Raw genomic sequence first — 18,083 nt, forward strand, 5'->3', positions numbered from 1 at the left:
TAGAGAAGACACATTACATCCAGAAGCTCTTATAAAGAGCATGGCATTAAAACTCATGAAGTTCATTAATGGCATCCTCTGCAGGTGGAGTGAGAGGATCAATAACCTCGTACAAGCTGGGCCATTCTAATGTAGGTAGAAAGAACTTCCACAGTGCAGAAGGGGCCATTTTCCAACAGATTCTATATAGTCTTGTCATCACACCGAGAATATACCTAAAGAAAAGCATATAGAAATAGAGTATCTCCAAGTCAACAGCAAGCCTTGGGGATTGTGGGAAGCAACCGGAGGACGTTCCAAAGGAATGGGAAGTGAGCAGTGCTTGTAAAGGAGTTACAATCATGTTCATAGCACCTGCCTTGCTTAGATTTTATTCCATTTAAGCTTCAGACAGAGCTAGAGGGCATTCATTTTACATAGAGATTAATAGCTACTTAGGAGGCAATGGTTTGAGGCCAGTCCAGGCAACAAAGCAAGCTTCTTCATCCCTTCCAGGTTCCAAATTCATTGCTATCGGCTTCGTGGCTCCTCTATGTAGAAGTAGTGAAGGTGTTTCTGCCCTTGGACTTTGGCCTCCACCATGTGACCCATTTTCATCAACAGGATCTTAACAGACTGACTCTAACAGAAACTTAAAATGTGCTTGGCTAGCAAGATTAGCCCTCCTGCATTACCTTCCTTTCATGAGAAGAATGTACCTCAGGTAGCTGTGTCCCACTGGGCTTGGGATAAAGATAAACATACTTGAAAGGAGATGAGTTCAACCCACAGTGAGGAGTAAGGCACAGGTAACAGCATGGCCATGTAGTTCTAGCCATACCAGACAATGGCACTCAGCATATAGAGAATAAATACATACTATTGTTTGTCACTGGCTTCCTCTAGCATTGTTATATGGCCTGGCTGTGGTAAATTGTTAACTGAAGCTGCGAGCTGGGAGCTGGAAGCTAGCACATGCCTGTAATCCTAGCTGCCCAGGAAACTGAGATCTGAAAATCCCAGTTCCATGCCAGGCCAGGCATGAAACTCCATGAGACTTTTACCTCCTATCAACCAGCAAAAAAAAAAAAAAAAAAAAAAACCCAGATCTACAGCTGTGGCCCCAGAGTGCCAGCCCTGAGTGAAAAAGCTAAGGGACAGTGCCGTAGGCCCTAAGTTCAAGCCCCAGTATTGGCACGCACACTCACACACAAAGCTGAGTCAGATTCAGGTAAGGACTTAAGTTAGGAAGCATCTGCCAGTTCAATATGCAGAGGGCTTTCTAGCACATGAAGCTTCTCAAAAATGGGATGGAGCTGAGCACTAGGAGCTCACAGCTGTAATCATAGTTAAGCAGAAGGCTGAGATTTGAGGATTGCTGTTCTAAACCAGTCTGGGAAGGAAAGTCTGTAAAACTCTTATCTCCAATTAACCTCTAGAAAACCAGAAGTGGCATTGTGGCTCAAGTGGTAGAGTGCTTGCCTTGAGCTGAAAAGCTGAGGGACAGTGCCGAGGCCCAGAGTTCAAGCCCCACAACCAGAAAAAAAATATGGGATGGACTCCCCAGAGACAAAGTGAATTTTCATCTTCCCAGGTGACTAAACCCAACCTGGACACAATGAGAAGACTTCTAACTGAACATCACTGTCAACTACATGAGCTGAATTCTGGGACTGAAAGTCTTACAATTCTGCTAAATAGATAAATAAACTGCATCATAAAACTCAGCAAAGGAAACTCAAGCAATTCTGGGAGAAATATTTCCACCTAGAAAACTACCACTGCTTTGAAGTCTTTGTAGCCATGAAAATTCTTCATTCTGAATGAAACCTTAAGACTACTTATTCCCAGCCATGATGGGCCACTTAAGTATTTGTAAAGCACCTTACTCTTCACCTAATACCAGAGGGACTAATAACTGCCAGCTAATTAGTGCTGGCCAATCCCAATCTTGTTGGGCCTCTAGAGGGTATCAAGCATTTATACCTTATGTCCATGTTCCAAAGGAATCTACAAATATGTATAGGGGAGAAATTTCATCCCAAATCTCTATTCTTGCTCACAAAACTAGATTAAAGAAAGCATTACAGACTTGAGGACAGATTAGGTTTCCTACACCTCCCCTCTAAGCTAGCACACAGGGCACCTGAATAGCTAGACCCCACTCATGATCCTGTCCAGATGACCAGCGCCTGAACTTTTCTACCTGGATGGCTACTCAGGGCAGGTAGGTTGGCTTATATCAGAAAGGAGCTAATGGCAAGCAAGATGACATCAGGTGCTGGTGGCTCACACCTGAAATCCTAGCTGCTCAGGAGGCTGAGATCTGAGAATCCCAGTTGGAAGCCAGCCTAGGTACACAAATTTCCAGTTATTTCCAATTAACCATCAAAGAGCCAGAATTGGAGCTGTGACTCAAGTGACAGAGTACCAGCCTTGAGTGGAAAAGCAAAGTGAGAGAGACAAGCCCTGAGTTCAAGTTCCCCGTCCAAGCACACACACACACACACACACACACACAGAGAGAGAGAGAGAGAGAGAGTGTACACAAGGTGATAAGGACAGTTAAGCCTTCACTAAAGGACACTGGATGATCAGCACCTATCAATCAGAAAATTCACCTATCATAGGTGGAGCAAGTTTTTCTAAGAAGGCAGTGTCCTAGTTTATGGGCTGGTGGTGATGAGGTTAGTATGGAGACGTTTCCTTGTCATAAATGCTACCTGAATACATAGCAAGGAAGAAACCATTGAAGGAGCATCGAGGCTCAGAGAGAAGACAACATCCAGGCCTGCTAGCCTCCATCCCAGACCTGCAGATGAGTGAGGATCCCCAGGCCCACAAAGAGAAGGTGACTACCCTGCCACCAAGGAATAGAACCACCCAAACCCCACAGGAGGAGAGGCCACCTAAGGAGCAAAGTGGGCCTGGTTCTCTTCCTGCTGTCTCACATGAGGCTCCTCATGCACGTCCATGCCTTCGCCCTGCCACATTGAGTCAACAGGGCAAGAGCACTGCTCGGTGTAGCACTGCCCGACCACCCTACACACAACAGCCTCCTCCAACCTTCATCCTCTTGTCTCCAAAGGACCTCCTTGGGCCAGCAGCCGGAGCACCACCTAAACTTCCACAAGAAATGAGAATCTCAGCCCCACTCAAGGCTGTCGAGTCTGAGCCTATGTTTTATCAAGATCCCTAGGCAATCTGTATACACATTAAACTGCAGATCTATTCTCTTTCCCATGTACAACTGAATAGTCAGGATTTCAAAAGCCTAAGGGAACAGACAGAGCCACCAGAGAGGAATGGCTATGACTATACTGTGGGCCATCATCCACTTATTAGCAATGCACCTTTTGAGCTTTTAGAAGGAATAAACTATACTGAAGTTATGGGGCTATTCAAATTTTGAAGTTTTCCATGTGCTCAGCTAGCATTATTATTATTATTATTATTATTATTATTATTTTGCACCTTAGTAGGGTTTATAATTCCTACAAAGCCCTGTATTCAAGGGGATATGATGTAAAAGGAGGAACACTAGTAAGCAAATCTTTCAGCTGCTCTAATAGGGATATCATTAAGATAGCAACCCTGCATGGCAACTTGAAAGGGCATTTGAAATGGAGAGAAGGGCAGGACACATGGTGTCCAGCAATGCAGGGATAGTGCCTAAGTGTGATAGGCCCTTTATAGCCCCCCTGACACCCTCCCTCACCTACACAGGGTCTTCCAACAAAGCAGAAAGCCCTATCTTGGAGCACAGTCCAGGCCCGCTATGTCTGGGATTGTTCAGGAGTGAAAGTCCTGGTTCTGTGTGACTCAGTGGGACCCCCTTTGATCAACAGGTTGGCAAAATTAATACCATCTGCGGAGCTGCCAGTTCCCTGTAGATCAAAAATGAGCCAGTCATTACTCCAAGATCAGTCAAAACCCAAGAAAGAGGGAGACTGTAAATGCATTCTTTTCCCCTTCAACCCTTAAAGAAGATAAAAGCAAATCCACTAACGTGATAAGGAACATAAAACAGCATTCGTTTCCTCATAGTTATTATACGTAACACTGAAAATTGTGGAATTAAACAAGGAAGTGCTCTCTGGCTGGCCATAAATTTTGCCTTTCCCCCTTACCCCCGTCCCCCGCTCCATGCATGAAAATGCCTCAATAAGCACTCCCCATCACCGATGTGTCTGCAACAGAGATCCCCTCGTTGGAGGCAAACTGCTTCTGTGTGGCAGATGGCGACTCTTGTGTTTACACATGAGCACCTCAGGATTGCATTTCCTCACGTCGGCCGTAAAAAGAAAGTCCTAATTGAGTTTTTAATGGCTTTGCACATTGTTCATTAAGATTACATGAGTGTGCTCGGGCGACTGGCAGCTGAGGGCCTGGAGCTCAGAGAGCACAGAGCGGTCCCTGCTGACAGGTGGCCCTGCCAGCCTCTGATGCCAGCACCTATGTGGAGGGAAGGGATGGAGGCTGGAAGCCTGAGTACTACCCAGAGCCAAACAGCTGTGTAGGCGTGGCACAAGTCCTAGGTCATCAGTCAGGTAAGCTGGGATTGGTTGCCCTTCTGTGGTTTCTAAACTGCATGACTTTAAGCGAGTCAGTACAAAAATCCCTGGGCTCACAAGTTCTCATTTATGTGACATGATACTGAAACCCACGTCTGAAAGTGTTCCATTCATTTCTGTGACTTTTAAGTGAAAACCTGAGCTCTACACAATAAACATTCGTTTTATAATAACTGGAACATTTACCGAGCACTCACTACATGCCAGAAATCAATCAAAGCATCAGTTGGAGGTAGTGCCATGCTAGCTCTGTTTTTTGTTTGTTTTTCTTTCTTTCTTTTTGTGTTGGTATTGAAGTATGAACTCAGGGCCTAGGTGCTGTCTCTTAGCTTTTTAGCTAAGAGTATTCTACCTCTTGGGCCTCAGCTCTACTTCCAGAATTTTGGTGGTTCATTGGAGATAAAGGTCTCATGGACTTTCCTATCCAGATTGGCTTCAAACCAAGATCCACAATTCTCAGCCTCCTGAGTAGTTAGGATTATAAGGCATGAATCACTGACATCCAGCTCTGTTTCTAAGCAAGAAATCTAGAGTCACTGGAAAGTGATATCATTTGCCCAAAGCCACAGAACCAGAAAGTAGTAAATACTCAAACCACTGACAGGATCCTTGCTTAGTGAGCAAAGGCTTCAGGATCTTGAAATTTACTATCTTCAGGCCAGTACCTAATATCAAGGTTTTCCTACTGAAACTGAAATGAAAGTTAAATATAATTCTAAATCATTTCCTTACAGATACTACCCACATTTTAAGAGCTCAGTAGATATGCCTGGAAAATGGGTCCCCTATTGGACCGTGCCAAAGCAGAGCAGTTCCACCATCATGGAAAGTTCCACTGGATGGCACTGGTCTAGAAATTGTAGATTATTCACCAGAACGTAACAAATGACACACCCACTCATTTTAAAAATTACAGTGAGGGTACATGCATCTGTCCTAAAGTTGCACAACACCATGAAGATGGAGACTCCTGTATCATTTTCTACTATATACAACTCTGCCATCCTTTTCTGGGCTGAATGGCAATGGGAGTGATCCTCCTGATTGTTGTAGAAGAGGGAAAAGCAGTATGATATCCCCAGAAAACCTAGAGTTTCTAGGCATTCTAAATGCCACAAGCCTTTGAGGGATGCACATATGAATACGAAGAGCACTGTGATGGTTTGGGCCTTCACTATCCCCTGCAAAGTTTGTATCTTGGAAGCCTAATCCCTAATACAGTACTGTCTAGAGGTGAGGTCTGTGGGAAAGGTAACTGGATTAACAAGGGTCTGGCTTTGCCAGTGGGCTGACCCATTGGTGGATTCATCATCTGATGAGCTATCAAGAGGTGGCAGAAACGAGGTGCAGAGCCTCACTGGAACAAGCAGGTCACTGTAGGTATTTTCTTGAAAAGTATATTTCATCCCTAATGCCCTTTTCCCTTCTTTCCCTTCCCTGCTCCTTCCCTGCTTCCCATCTCTCCTCTCCTCTCCTTTCCTCTTCTCTCCCTTTTTCTCCCCTCTCCTCTCCCCACCTTTTTCCTTTTTCATCTCCCTCCCTTCTCTCTTCCCTTCTTCCCTTCCCTCCTTTCCCCTCCCCTCCCCACTTCTCTCTCCTCTCCTCTTCCTTCCTCTCCCCTCCCTTCCTCCTCTCCCCTCCCTTCCTCCTCTCTCTCTCCCTCCCCCTCTCTCTCTGCTTCCTGGCTACCATGAGGTGAGTAGTTACCCCCACCACTTGCTCCCCACCATGTTGTTCTCCCTCGCCTCAGGTCTAAAAGCCATGGAGCCAAGTGACAATAGAAGGAAACGTAGGAAGCCATGAGTCAACATATGTTATTCCTCTTATAATTTGATTTTCCCAAGCTCTCATTTCACAGAGATGGAAAGTGGGCTAACCAGGCACTCACCAACTCCACTCTGAGATGCAGTTCAATAACTATTGTCGGCCTTCACTCTGATGAGCAAGGATCATGTGGGATGCTTGCAATAAAGGGCCTGGCAGAAACATTATAAAGCAATGTGCTGGCTTTAAGGACAAAGGAAGGGACCAGAAGCCAAATACTGCAATGGGCCTATAGACAGTAGAAAAGGCAAGAAACTGATTATCACCTGGAGCTTTCAGGAGAGAAAACAGTTCTGATGACATCTTGAGTGTAGATCAATGTGACCCATTTCACTCTTTGACCTCCAGAAATGTAAAATTTTAAAGGCTATTATTTATAGATATGAAATTTGTAGTCATTTGTTACAATGGTGATTAGAAACTCATATACACTCCAAATGTCCTATGAGGATGGATGTCCACTCTGGTGATGCCCTTCCTAATGTCTATGCTACCCAGCTCCAGCTTTAGTCCTGTGCCAAGCTCCTGAAATGCCACTTATTCTGTATGACTGTCACTAATGTCCCAGGGGCAAGTTATTTCTGCTTTGCTGTCCCTGAACCCAGAGTGCATGCTACCACTGTAACTTAAAGTTACACAATGATAAAAAGAAAAACAAACAACTATGCTGTCTAGTCACAGAGAAAGCGAGAGAGAGAGAGAGAGAGAGAGAGAGAGAGAGAGAGAGGACGAACATTAGGCTAGGGACACAGAACATCATCGAGAGGTACAATTCATTGTCAAATGAGAAAATGTAAGTGCACGACGTTCTCTTGGTACACCCAGGATTACCAAGTGAAACATCATTAATCGGATCACAAATGTAACAATAAACCAATAGCCACAGTAACAAACACATCATTCAGCATTACCCACATTATCTGTGAAAACAATCTAATTATCATGTGTCAAAAAAAGAAAAGAAATTTGCTTCTTTTTTAATACAGCAGAAAATGGGGGGAGGGTGTTAATTACAGCTTAATGGATATATAATATCTATTAAAAACAAGGAAAATATATCCTGAAATTTCAAAGGCGCTGAGCACTGTGAACATTTTGTCAGTTACTGTGTGTGAAGGAGTAATGAGTATTTCTGTAATCATTCATTCAGACCAATAAGTTGGGGTTTAAACATTTCATATGCAAATGTGTAAAGGCAATTTTCCAAGAAACAGTTATCTGATAATCCGTGTAGGTGTGGATAACGTGGTTTAAAAATGGAGTGAATCCAGGTGATTGGATTTGAATGCAAAGTGGAGGGGGCTCTCTGGTGCCCACACTGAGTGCTCTGACTCAAGCAGAGCCAGGCTTGGGATCTGTGAGCCCTTGAACCTTTCCCCCAAAATGAAATCCTTGGGATCTTTGTGTGCCTTCCTCTTCCTGAGACAGAGATGAAGGCAGAGAGACAGAGAGAGAAAAAAGAGGAAAAGAAAGGAAAGGGAAGCAATAAGACAAGAAGAAAACAGGAGTGATGGGAAAGAAGATGAAAGGAGGTAGGCAGGTAGGGAAGGAAGGAAAAGGAAGAGAAGTAAGGAGGGAAGGGAGGGAAGGGAGGGAAGAGGAGGGGGGGAGCGGAGGGGAGAAGAAAGGAGAGAAAGGGAGAGGAAAGGAGGGAAAAAGAGAGGAAAGGAGGGGAGAGGAGAGGAGGAGCGAGGAGGGGAAGTGAGAGGAGAAGAGGGGAGGGAATAGGAGGGAGAGGAGGGGAGAAGAGAGGAAGGTACAGAAGGGAAGAGGAGGGGAAGGGAGAGGAGAGGTGGGAGAGAAGAGAAGAAGAAGGGAAGGAGAGGAGAGGAGAGAGGAGGGAAGGATAAAGAAGGGGAGGGGAGAGATAGTAGAAAGGGATGGGGAGAGAAGAGGAAAGAAGGGATAGCAGGATGGGAAAAAAAGAAGGGGAAAGAAAGGAAGGAGTCAGGCAGGGAAATGAATTGCAGAGGAAGGAAAGGACACAGATCCAGGAGAAATGAGTGAAGATTGCAGACAGCAGGAGGACAGAGAAAAATACAATGTGTATACATATATATGTGTGTGTATATATATACAAACTCACCCTTCTCCCTGGATTCACAAGCTAAAACAAAAGCAAAGTTCAAACTTTTCACCCAGCACTTTCTTTCCAGTCCCTACTGTGATCTCATGGTAAAACAGACTCAGAAACAAGGAAGCAGGGATTACAAGGACCTGCCCTCTCCCACTTAATGGTTTCACTACTGGCCTCCCCATCAATCTCAGAGCAATGTCTCAAGCCCAGAGGAAAAATGTATATGAAAAAAAGGGGAAACAAAAGAGGAGGCAACAATGCTTGATAAGAAATGTACTCATGAGCCAGGTGCTGGTGGCTCAGGCCTGTAATCTTAGCTACTTAGGAGGCTGAGATCTGAGGATCGCCATTCAAAGCCAACCAGGGGAAGGAAACTCTGTGAGACTCTTATCTCCAATAAACCACTAGAAAACCGGAAACGGTGCTATGGCTCAAGCAGTAGAGCACTCGCCTTGAGCTGAAGAGTGTAAGGACAGTGCCCAGGCCCAGAGTTCAAGCCCCACAACCGACAAAAAAAAAGAAAGAAAGAAATGTACTCATTACCTTGCCCATGTAATTGTAACCCCTCTGTACAGTATTTTCACAATAAAATAAATTTAAAGTTAAAAAAATAAACAGGAAACTGCCCATAACAGCAGGGACTCAGCTATGGATATGCTGGAATATAAAACCTCATCTGATTTACTCTTTGGTGCTGGAAAAAGACTCATGAATCACGGATCAAGTTCAAGATAAAATTGAAGATCAGACAATGCCACTCTCCCATGACTCTCTGTCCCTTCTGTGTGCTCAATGTAGTCGCATAGAGCCGCTGTCAGCAAGAATTCCCTTTCTTCCTGCACCTGTAAGACAGGTGTGAGTGGGTCAAATTGGTAAGTTTGCATATGAAACATTTAAACTTCAATTTGTTGTTTGGAGTAGAGCTCCTTCCAGCTGTAAAAGCCCATGGTCCCAAGACTTCACATACATGCAATAACCACTGGTGAGTTAGAAGACAGAACGGGCTAGGATGTTCCCTTCCCTTTCTTTATCAAGAAGGAGAGGGCAAGAAAGACCTTTCTTTGTGAGGTCTTAGGCATGGAGGAATACAGTATTTCTTGCGCTGCATCAGGAATTTTTGTCACACTTTGCTCTTATAAGCAACAACAGCAAACACACACAAGCACACTTTACTTACATTCATTCACTTAATCTAATATCAACGCTATGAGGCAGTCCCTGTTATTATGAGATAAGAAGGAAGAGAGACTTAAGCAACTTTCTGGAAACCGTAAGAGTTATCAGCAGAGCCAGAATTCAAACCCAGGAAACCCAGGAAATTCTAATCCTCATTCAGAGGTGGACATACTGTATTTGGTAGCAAGGAGTGATCATAAATTCCTCAGTGTTACTAAACTTGACCTAGGGAGCTGGTATAAGTAGGAAGAGGGGCAATGAGTGGGAGAAAAGGAGAAAAGTTCAATCAGTTTGCAAACTGTCATGCTATGAAAAGTAATGAAAACAACCAGGCAACTGAGACATTGTCAGACCTTCAATTGATCTTGACCTTCATTGGGCTGAGTCCTTTGCTTCTACAGCTTGAAATTGACATGAAATATATATATATATATATATATATATATGAAATATATGTATGCATATATATACTTCCAACTCTTCACACATCTGTTGGCATGATAATATTTTGATTAGTTACATTTATGCTCCAATTACACTCACAGAATGTTCAACTGTGTCTTATATATAGCATGCTGGCCATGCTTTGTAGAAAAAACTGGATTATTACCTTATATATTTGCAATGGGACAAGACATAAATGGAAAAGGAGAGGAGAAAAGAAAAAGACAGAAAAAACAGCAATGTGAAGAGATGACTAAGCCTGTTAAAATAGTGCTGCCTTCCCTTCAAACTACTAAATTGGGTCGTTGCTATTATTTCCCAAGCTCTCAAATGTCAGGGCTGGGAGAGATGTACAGGGCTTCTATCTACCTTTTCAGACACCTGATACTTTTATGTCCCCACAAACTACTGAGCCTGGGAGCAACCAGTCATGCATCAGTGAGTGTTAAGGCAACAGTGGGGTATGCTTACATTTTTTATGTGTTTTTATTTATTTTTTCTCTCTGGGAACAACGTCCATCTATTTCCCAAAAAGATCCACAATCCTGTTCAAGCTTTTACCCTGATAGTAGGAGGGACCTCTTACCATGACCGCTAGCTAGATACCCCCAGTAATGTTTTTCTTTGCAGGAAACCATATTACGGGGTATCATATTGCCTAATGCCAGCATCAATGAGCTCTTGTGCCCTTGAAGATTTGCCTAAAATCCTTACCCCATTTCCACAGCACCCTTGGTCCAGCTCTAAGCTCCTGGGACTTACTTTCCCAGCTTGCTTCTCTCGGCCACATGATCCCAAAGTCTGCCACTACCTCCGTGCCTCAGTTTCCCTTGTGGGGCTTTATACGTGCTGCAAACCCCTCTGCCACTCTCCTCGTGAAATTCATTAGAAACTATTATTTTATATTGGTTCTAACTTCAGAAATTTTTAGCATACCTACCACCCTACTACATGTCTGACATACTCAGAGAACAGCAATCAGCACAGGAAATCTGCTTGCCCTTGTGGAAATCACAATAAAGGTCAAAACAATCACAAGAATGTGGAAGTTTTATAATAACAATTTTTGTGAGCCAAGAAGTGTATAACCTAGATTTGGTTTGCAAAAGGAATTTTTTTTTAAAAATAGTGAGAAAGGAAACAACTTACTATAGTTAGTAAACTGTAAGCTAGGGTCTTAGGGTGATACAGTTGTCAGAGGGGTGAATGGGAAATAGAGGTTTCATGCAGATAAAATAAAATTCCCTTTACTTAAAAGCCAAGAAGTAAGACAGCCTATGCCTGCCTTTTGGAGGGACACAAGGAATTGTAGGACAAGTATCTTCTAGTTATCTCTCTCATACCCATCAGCTTACAGACAAGCAACTTGATTTTCAGAGGGGACAGTGAGTTGTCCCTAACTGTTGGCAGTGTCAATATTCAAACTTGGGTGTGTCTGGCTCAAAGGTTAGTGCCTTTTCCCTCTAAGACAGTGGTTCCAACATTATAGAATGAACTAGAATGAGCTGGAAATTTTATTAAAGTTCGCTAGGCTCTTCTTCTGAAAGATGTGGGGTGGAATTTTTTTAAATACAATATGAATATGTTTCTAAGTAAAGCTAATATAGTTGATCCTTGGCCTCACTTTGAGAACCATGAGAGTAGCCAGTCTCTAATGCCTGGTCTTCATAAATCAGTACATTTGAGCAGATCATCCATCTATACTGCTCTCCTCCTCTCCTTCTGGGGCTATCAGGATGCTCAACAGCTTAAGGAGACTCCCTCTTACCCTGTGCCATGCCCTACCCACCAATTCCATGGGCAGGCAGTCTCTGGAAACAGGTCATCAAATATGAGGTCTCTCTCTCTCTCTCTCTCTCTCTCTCTCTCTCTCTCTCTCTCTCTCTCTCTTTCTCTTTCTCCCCTCTCTCTCTCTCTCCCTCCCTCCGCTCTTCCCCCCCTTCACTCTCTACCTCTCCCTCCCTCTCTCTGCTGCCCAACCCCAAGCAAGTTCTTTTCTCTGGTCTGAGCAGTCTCTCCTCCATCATTGCTAATTACCAAGAATACCATTAGACACTTATTGACTCCCCCAAATGTACTTGGGTCTGCATAGAAAATAGCACAATAATTATTCCTCCTCTTTTACCATCCTCTAAGGAGCTACGAGACTTTGACAGCTGTTATCCAATTAATCCTGACAGCTTATTTTTTTTTTTGTAATCTAAAGGTATTTTTTCCATGTAAGACAGGAAAAGCTATTTCCGGTTTTGAGTTAAGCATGAGAGCAAAGAGGGGACAAATAACTTGTCTGCTATAACTAGAGGTCATTTCTTATCTTTTACCTCCTGCAGGGTCTGGGGGGAAATGCAGGCCAAGGGCAAGGACTTTTAATTCAGGTTGTAAGATCAAATCCTATCTCTGTCAGCTGCCAGTTGGGTGGCTTTGGGCACATTAAACTTCAGTTTCTTTATCTGCAAATTGGAGGTGATAAAGCTAATCATAGTAGCTACCTCCAGTTTCAATGGAGATCGAATATGTTTTTTGATCACATGTACTTTGAATGTTGCTCATCATAGAGGAAGACCTGTGTAAGTGGTAACTACCATGATGGTTATGGGAGGCAGAAGCAGCATCTCTGAACCCTTGAGTAGATTCCTGACTAAGAGAGTAAGCTAGCTGACCTGAGAGACCAGCAGGATAAAGCTAACCTCAGTCACCTTGCCTGCAAAGGCCAGGACTGTGAGGCACAAAGAATCCAAGAGAGCAAGTCCCAACAGCATCTCCTTTCCTCACGAAAGCACTTTTCCACTAGTGGTTTCCATGTGGTTCCTGAGCAGTAGCATCTACACCACCTGCAACCCATTATAAATGCAAATCCTCAGGGCCCAGTCTAGACCAAGTGAGAGACTCCAGGACCCACCATGCATTTAGCAAGTCCTCCGGAGGATGCTGATGACAAGGCTGAGTTAGACAAGCATACATCTGCAAACAGGTTTCCCTCAGCTTAGTCAAGCTAACTCCTGTCCCACTTTTCCCATAAAGGGACGTGAACCAAGGCCTCTGTCCTTAGTGTGGCCCTAATGTGGTGTCTTTTGGAAATAGCCTTTCCATATGTTCTTCCTGCAGGAGCCAGATCATCAACCCCTGAGGCTCGGCTGGGATGTGCAGTCACTGATGAGGTTGTGCCACAGTGCCAAGAGTATCGGAAGACAGCAGAAGGTGGGACCTGGGGCAAAAGGAAAACTCACACAAGTAGGAAGGAAAAGTCTCCTGGTCTTCTTTGAGTCCTAGAAAACACCCACGTACCTCTCCATGGCTGTTGATTGGGGCTCTGGTAACCAATTCCCTGAAACCACCCACGTACCTCTCCATGGCTGTTGATTGGGGCTCTGGTAACCAATTCCCTGGACCCCGATGTTCTTCAGAGCCTCCTGAATGTGTCTCTCTTGCTATGGACTCTTCCACCCTCCACCTGCTAGACCCTCTTACTGAAGAACGGCTTCCTGTTTTGGTTTCACCATCTCTTGTAGACCAAGTAGGGGCCCTTCCTTGTCTGTCCCCGCTTTCCTACCAAAACCTCACAGACTTTCCTGTTGGCCATAGGGTAAGGCACCAGTTGCTAGTCCAGCTACCTGTCCCCTTGCTGCTCTTCCCCACTTGCAGATCAGTGGACTCCACACTCCAGGCCTCTAAAGAGAACGATGCTGTCAGCTCTTTATCCCAGCATCGTGGCGGGGCCTGGACAGAGATGGGCGCCAGTGCAGGGCAGGATGAACGGATGACACAGGGGCAGCATTGGTACTGCGTGCCACTGGGTGACCACAGAGCTATGGATCTGTTTTCTAGGATTCCAGAATGAGGGCAGCAGTAGATGTCGCTCTCACAGTCCCCGAGGCAGCAAGTCTGAAACTAACCTCTGTCACTGGGTTTGATTCACTGAGTATTGAGGAAGAGCTATTTGATCCCCACCCTGTATTTCTCTAACTTCTGCAGATCCTAGTGACCTTGTGTGGTGTTCTCTGGCTTGTGCACAGATTGTTCACATCCCTACCTTCACATTTACATGCTGTATAAACTTTCAAACTTCCCCTGTTGTAGAAGGAAACCAGTGATTTTAGATTAGGGGTCACTCTACTTCAGTGTGGTCTCTTCAAGCAAATCACATCTGCAATGTTTATTTAACATCTAGATATACTGAAAGACACAACTTCAGCAGATGAACTTTGGAGAGACAAAACTCAGCCCATAGCAAGCTATTGTGCTCATTTCCTAAAAGAGACAGCCATGGAGGTTCTTAGATGGACTTCTGTAAAGATAACTGACCAGATTCAGAGGGCGCATGGTAGAGTACTGTTTCAAATTAAGAGCCATATGTAGCTGGGTGTGGGGGCTCATAACTGTAACCTCAGACTCAGGAAGTTAAGATAGGAAGATCAAGAAGTCTAAGATAGCCTAGGATACAGGGGGAGACCCTGTGTCAAAAATTAATTGATTAATTAATTAATTAAGCCGGGCACCAGTAGCACATACCTGTAATGCCAGCTACTCAGGAGGCTGAGATCTGAGGATGGTGGTTTGAAGCCGGCCCAAGCAGGAAAGTCCATAAGACTCTTGTCTATGATAAACTACTCAGAAAAATCAGGACATGGCATTGTGACTCATGTGGCAGAGCACTAGTCTTGAGTAAAAGAAGCTCAGGGACTATGCCCAGGTCCTGAGTTCAAGTCCCAGGACTGGCAAAATAATAATAATAATAATAATAATTAATATTTTTAAAACTGCTACATAGGGGGAACCAAAAAGTCAGAAAGGAAGAGTGAAAACTCATGATAGAAAGACTGCACATACACGCTGAAGTATGTCAGCACTGTCTCCTGTCAGAGGTTAGTGCTTTCTATAGATCTGAGGCATTTAATTGGGTTTCTGACTGCAGTTAGTAAACTTGTCCTGAACAAGAGATTTAATGAGGGATAGCAGCTGATCGAGGCCTTGTTTCTACAGAAAATACACCCAGATGTCACGGGGGAAGGGGCAGACACCCTTCCACAGGGCTCCCTGCTTACAAAGGTCGCCAGTTTGTTCTACAACAAACACAGATTGAGCGTCTGGTTGAGGCACCAGGCACTGTTGTAGACTCTGGGAATATAGCAGTGAACAAAACAGTCAAGACACTTAATCAGAGGCAGTTGGCTGAGATGAAAACTCTCCTTGAGAGCTTTGGAACTAGTTGAATGGGATTCCTGTAGACAGCCCCCAGGGAGGCTCTCTAGCTTTTTTATCCCATGATTTTCCCATTTTCGGTTCTTGATTTTTAGCTCATCTTTCAATGCTCTGAAGTACCTTTGCAATGATTATTTCCCAAGGCAGCATCTATTGAATGGTGTATTTTCTGAGCCCGTGCCTTGCTGATAGTGTATCCCTTTTATAGGACAGATCATATGGCTCTGACTAAATTTCTCTCCAGTCTCAACCTATTGCCTTATAAATAACCATGGACCATTGTATTTCCTACTTCATTAACAGAACAGTAGAACAGGCCCTTGTCTGCTAGAACCTCTCCTCAGCTGGGCATTTGGGAAGCAGATATGCAGGCAGGTCACACATCTTAATTTCTAATATACAGAAGACACTCTTATACATTTGTACTTGGGAGCCATCATGACAATTGACATGCAGGCTTTAGAATCAAACTCCAAATCCCAGCTCTGCCATTCCCTAAAATACATGCTACTGAACATGCTACTTCGCAGCTCTGTCTCGGTTTCCCAATCTGTACAATGGAGATAATAAACAAAACAAGACCAGCCTCTTAGGATCATCCTGAGGATTCACTGAGCTGACATGTATAACAGCTCAGATGAGAGGCTGGCAAACTTTTCCCATAAAGGGCCAGGTAGTCATTATTTTGCCCCTTGCTAAACATAAAGTCCTTGACATTCTTTCTACTCTTGGAAGGTGATAGCCACTGTGCACCGTAGACAAGTGAACAGAGGAGCTGGATTTTATAAAGTTTTACCAAGCAATCAGCAGAGGCAAACTACAAGCCATAGCTCCACATACCAAGCTCTCAACCAATGTCAGTTTCTATCACTATCACGATTATTATTATTAACTGTGATTAGTTTCAGAAGAACAGTGACAGGATCTTCCCCTACACTTCCTGTCAGGTTCTCCGACACCAGGAACAGATGGTGAACATGAGCCATGAACCCCTCTCCCTCAGGCACCAGCCCACCAGCCCATTGTGAAAACTACACCTTCCAAGATGCAGTATGCTGCCACAACATCTCTGCTAATTTTGCCTTGAATTTGTGAGCTTCAGCCTCCAGCAAAGATGTAAAAGGAAAGGGTTGGAGGCAAAGTCTGAGTGCTTGAGAAAGTCTTGTTTGTGTAGGGATTCCTGTCCCGCTTTCGTTCAGCCCAGAGCTCAGGCTTCTACTAGAAGGACACTGTAGTATTCAGAACTCTGGCTGGTGGTACAGTGTAAATGGCTCATGTAATGGGGTTATCTGTGCACTTTGAATGAGTCAGAGTGAGCAACCGTTCTCCAAATTCTACTTGCCACTTTCACGGTGGCTTTTGCCCTTGTTATTGCCTGCACGGGAATTGTTTATGAGAAATGGGAAAAGCCTGGGATTCCCAAAGACTTTTATGGGTTCATTTCTTCTACAAACTCTAAGCATTAGAGTTTCTGGGCCCTGTTCTCACAATGGTCTCCTTCTAAAAGAATATAGCCAGTCCTTTATCTATTCCTCAAATTTTCTGATGTTTCTTTTACCACCTGTAACAAAACTATGATCTTTTCTACTCTTGTCTTAACAAAAATTCATATGTTAGCACCAAGAGCCCAAAGTATAGACAACAGATACACACTAAACTTGTGATAAACTACTTGCTTCCTTGAGCTTCAAACTTTCCTGTGTCCTTATATATCTGTCTGCCTGCCTGCCTGCCTGCCTGCCTGCCTGCCTGCCTGCCTTCCTTCCTTCCTTCCTTCCTTTTCTTCCCTTCCTTCCTTTCTTCCTCTCTCCCTTCCTTCCTTTCTCTCTCCCTCTCTCCCTTCCTTTTCTTCTCCCTCCTTTCCTCCCTTTCTGCATGTGTCCATCAAATATTCATGAGCAACATTACTCACATGGTAACACAGATACAGAGATATAAACATGGATCAAATATTCTCTTTCTCTGAGGACTTCTTGATTTAAATGGGTGACAGGGACCTCATGATATACCGGCCAGGTTCCTCTTGAAGGTCTTGGTGCCCCAACTGCTGGAGGATGTCAACACCGCCTTCAGCTATTAGTGGTACAGTATTACCTCACCCTAGGCCTGCCATTCTTTAGGTATTGCCCATCCAATGAAGGATGGAGACAGAATTATGAGGCCTCGTCCATTCTTGCCCTTGCAAATTGATAGGACTTTTTAGCCTTAGACCTTCCCTTGATGATGGCCAAGTCTATACTGCAGCTCTATTTCTCCTCCATCTGCTCTTTGGCTCTCCTTGCCACCAACATGTAGTCTCTGGACTACTTCTTTAAAAAAACATTTTAATAATCACCTCCACCTCTACTTCTGCTTCCCAGAGAACTAAACGGCAACAGTGGATTTAATGACAAGATGAGTAATTTCATCTGTGAACATGTGTGAGAGCTGGGTGCCAGAGGCTCACACCTGTATTCCTAGCTACTCAGGAGGCTGAGATTTGAGGATCTGGGTTCAAAGACAGCCTGGACAGAAAAAGTCTGTGAGATGCTTATCTCTAATTAACCACAAAAAACCTTAAGTGGAGCTATGGATCAAGTGGTAGAGCACTAGCTTGGAGCAAAAAGAGTAGGACAGTGATCCAGGCCCTGAGTTCAAGTCCCTGTACTGGTACATGTACACGTACACACACACACACACGCACGCGCACGCACGCACGCACGCACGCATGCACGCACACAAGATATGTAGAAAAATCCCAAGTAAAGAAAGGGAATACCATTCTAGTTAGACGGAACAGAGTGAGAAAGGCCTAGAAGATGATTGCACAG

At 44.2% G+C, this 18,083-nt stretch overlaps 1 protein-coding gene across 1 annotated transcript in view; it reads right to left on the minus strand.

Annotated features, from left to right (window-relative positions):
- Ptprt (protein tyrosine phosphatase receptor type T) overlaps window positions 1-18,083 on the minus strand; it is a 702,580-nt gene that overhangs the window by 639,005 nt on the left and 45,492 nt on the right. The window lies entirely within an intron of this gene.

This window comes from Dipodomys spectabilis, unplaced genomic scaffold (genome assembly GCF_019054845.1).
Source record: "Dipodomys spectabilis isolate Male_0828 unplaced genomic scaffold, ASM1905484v1 ptg000175l, whole genome shotgun sequence".
Classification (NCBI taxonomy): Eukaryota; Metazoa; Chordata; class Mammalia; order Rodentia; family Heteromyidae; genus Dipodomys; species Dipodomys spectabilis.